Raw genomic sequence first — 4,392 nt, 5'->3', positions numbered from 1 at the left:
TGTACATAAAATAAGTTTTTGCATATTTTGCTTGTTCGTGTCTCCTTTCAACTAAACATTTTTGAGAGATCGCATATTTAATTATAAATGATCAGAATATCCGCAATGAGAGGTACGTTATAATGCTACCATAAGCCGTTCCCATGGCAGTATTAGTGCATGGGAAACACTGCTCCCAACGGGGGATAGAGTAAACATTTGTGGCATGTCCTCTCCCAAGGACACTTATTTTTGTCATACTAGTTCGGCCATACGAGCTCTTTTCCCCCTCCCTCCTGTTACAGCACTGACAGTGTACGCAGTGCTGTACATACAATGTGGCAGACACAGAGTCCCTGCCCAGGTGAGCTTACAATCTGTTTTTGGTGCCTGAGGTACAGGGAGATAAAATGACTTGCTCAAGGCCACAAGGAGCTGACACTGGGATTATAACCAGGGTCCCCTGCTTCAAACTCAGTGTTTGCAAAGTCAGTGTCGTTACTCCCTGAGCCGCTCCTTGCATCCCATACACCTTCAGTTACTTATTTCCCTATCGCCTCCTTACCGTCGCTACCAGACTCGCACGCCGTTTCTTGGGCTGCCAAGTGACTGTTCTGCGGAAACACTGGAGAGAGTCGCCAGTTCTGAGTTTGTTGCTCTCATAGACTGGGTTTGCAACTGACAATGCAGCCCTCGCTTGCTCTCAAAGGCTAGGTCCCCAGTGGCCACGGCGGCACCCGCGCCGCACGCAAGGCACAGCCCTCCTATGGGGCAGGCCCCAGTCGGTGTGTGTGTGCGCGCACAAGCCGCGATGCGCGACCACCTTGGCCAAAAGACAAGACTTTTGTCTTTTGGTGGGCCGGCCGAACATTGGACACGTGGCGGTTTAGCCAATGAGGGCGGACGAGCCGCATGACGTCAAGGCCGTGCCCCCGTCGGATCTCCTGCTCTGCTCTGAAAGCACAGCCACAGACCACATGTCGTGGCTGAAACGGGTGCACGCTCTGCCGCGCGTGCAGCTGTGACCACTGGGGCCGTAGCCAAAGAGAGGAGAAGAAGGTGCTAGGAACTACCGTGGTGTTAAAAACAGGTCATCTCTCATCCTTATCAGCCTTGGTGGAATCTACTATGGATGAAGGTAGATTGGTTGAACAGCTACCCAGTAGAAAGGCACCAAACAGCTCACCAAGTGATACAAAAATAAAAAAAGATTTATTGGGTTACATGTTAAACAAATGACATACTAGGGACAGAACAGGTAAAACTCTCCTCCCACGCGTTTCACGCTAAACTGCGCTTTATTGCATTATATATTGCATCAGCAATACAATACTGGACTTTACAATTCTAGTACATATTTCCAGGCAGATCTTAGAGCCAAGAGTGATCAATTTCCATTTGGTGGAATCTACACTTGAAAACGAGCGCTAACTCTCAATGTATTCCTTTATAAAGGTGCGCAAAATATAAAAATAGACAGTATTATGAGTGTGCCGGTGGATGCTGCCACAATGTATAGGAAACACAATTCCAATGAATATAGAGGGAAGAAAAACAAAAGGCGCAAACCACTGGCAACAATGTTTAAACTAATAAACACTGATTGGACTTAATCACAATATATCCCAATCTGTAGAATCCGAGATTGAGTGAGACCTATAAATGAAAAAGATATGACACAGCACAAGCACAGATTTTACTTACGAAGCGGAAGATAAAAATGGGCATGTCCAGATAAAATCCTGGTCTTCAACAGCAATAAAGGAACTGGTAGCCTCAGGATCCGTTGCACGCTCACGAAGAAACGCCGTCTGCTATCCGACGCTTGTGCTCCAGGTCTCCTCCTCCGTTGCAAAGTCTCGCGGTATTTGCGCGATGACGGTCAATTCCCACCTATAGTATCCGGAGAGGTTGGGCCAAGAATGCGGTTTAAAGTCCCAATTGCCTTGAATAAGGCATGCTGTAAAAAAGGCTAGAACATTTCGGCGACAAGATTACCGTAGCCTTATGCGTTTTGTCTAAACAGACTTTTCCAAGGGGTATGCAGTCACACCTGTATGAGGATCTTAAGTAGATTGAAATCCGCTGTGATGGGTCACAATCTGGACCATCCATACCAACCAGATGAGAGCCTCATATAGGTGACAGGTGCAGACAATATGAGATTAAGAACCCATAGCATAAAATTAACAATAACAAAAGAACATGTTAATAAATAACATTAAAAATAATTAATTATATAAAATATATACTTCTTCATGATAACACAGCAGATAAACAATATATATACCGGTATATATATATATATATATATATATATATATATATATATATATATATATATATATATATATATATATATACATATATATATATATATAGAAAGATGAGATAAATAAAAGGGAATCATGGAAATAGATAAAAAGTGGAAACTACATCAAAAATGCACCCAGATCTATAGCCACATTGAGACCTAGTGGAACAAGTGTTTTGACAGCATGTATCCACTTTGTCACTAGTCTAGAAATGGCATTTATAGATTCCCCCTCCTCCACTTGTGGGGTAATTTGTTCATTCCCACACAGAGATTACCTGCAGGATTACAATTGTGAAATTCGGAAAAATGTTTGGACAAATTATGTTGTTGAAAACCTTTTTGTATATTAGTAATGTGTTCAGCAAAACGGAGTTTTAATTTCCTTGTAGTGCGCCCTATATACTGCTTATTACAGGGGCACTGAACAAGGTATATATACATGCTCCGGTGATTGTCATTATTCTGTGTCATCGGCACCACACACCAATATAGGCTACATGAGACTGTTCACCAATATATGGACCTGTTCCCTATATACTCTTATTCACTCATTGGACTCACACACTTAATACCTATTTACAGCACACATGTGGGATCATCCCATTTACTCTCAACTCTAAAGAAGCCCTTAGGGTCCAAAAATGTGGTATTGGAGACTTTTTGATGGGCCAGTTTAAGACAGCTAGGTGACAATTTGTTTTTAAGTGTATCAGATTTTGAAAATAATACACGTGGGGTCTTAGGAAGGTATTATTGAAGAATGGTATCTTTTAAAACCAAGTGCCAATGTTTGTGAATAACTTTTTTTTAATGTCTGTAGCTAAGGGATTAAACTGTGTAATAAATGGAATATCAATTTTGCCATCAATATTTGTATTTTGTATTTTAGAATTATTTTTCAAATTTAGACAACATCGTTTTTGTCTGTTGTTCATAAACGATGTTATTAGAGCAGTTTCTTTTCACTCTTCTTAGCTCTCCTTGTGGAATATTTTCAAGCCAGGGTTTGTGATGATTACTATCAGCCTCAATATAATTAAGGCAACTGACGGGTTTGTGATAAGTTTTAGTCTGAATTTGACCTTCATCAATATAGATAAGTAGGTCAAGAAACTCCAAATGTAGTGCTATAATTGTGAGTAAATTTAAGATTATAATTATTTTGATTTAAATAATCAAATGATAATATAGTTTTGTGATCACCATCCCAAATGAAAACAATATCAGCCACAAATCTGGTCCAGAGCACAAGGTTTGCACCAAATTCATGCTGAGACCAGATTTTTTGGTCTTCCCACATCTCAAAATGGAGATTTAGCATAACTCGGTGCAAACCTGGTTCCCATTGCCGTGCCCTTAATTTGTAAAAAAAAAAAAAAAAAAAATCTTCATTAAACCAAAAAAAGTTGTGTTAAAGTAAATTTTATTAATGCAATAATAAAATCAATGTGTCGTTGAGTAAGTGCCTTCTAATTCTAAAAAATAACGTGCAGCAGTGCATCCGTGTTCATGCTCTATAATAGTGTACAGTGAAGTGACATCACACGTGACTAAATAATAATGACTAGTCTAAACTATATTATTCAATACATTTAAAATGTGTGTGGTCCTGTAAATATGATTTGAGTTTCTTGACCAATTTCTGCAAGAAAATATCAATAAAAGCTGAAAGATTAGATGTGATAGATTTAACACCAGAAATAATAAGTCTACCAGGGGGATGAATGGGGTTTTTATGTAGTTTTGGTAAATTATAAAAAATTGGCAAATCTGTTTTGTTATTAAAATAATTTCAAATTCTTCTTTACACACAAAATGTTTCTTTAATCCTATAGTTAGAATGTTTTCCAATGTTTATATATAGATATATATATCATGTGACAATGTATAATACTCCATTCATACCTAAGCTTGCAATCGTTTGGTGCTCCTGTTATAAATTTGTCAAAGTCCTGATTGTGTGCCTAACATAATGGCTGCTTCAGTCATTGGTAAGCTGCGTTCAGGGTGCCGGAGTCGCGACATAGAGTGTGCACGCCCATCCTTGCGATGTGTGAACATCCCATGTACCGGGCTGCAGGAGTGCAGCCTAACTC

This window comes from Ascaphus truei, chromosome 3 (assembly GCF_040206685.1).
Source record: "Ascaphus truei isolate aAscTru1 chromosome 3, aAscTru1.hap1, whole genome shotgun sequence".
NCBI lineage: Eukaryota > Metazoa > Chordata > Amphibia > Anura > Ascaphidae > Ascaphus > Ascaphus truei.
Note: the sequence above shows the minus strand (reverse complement) of the source record.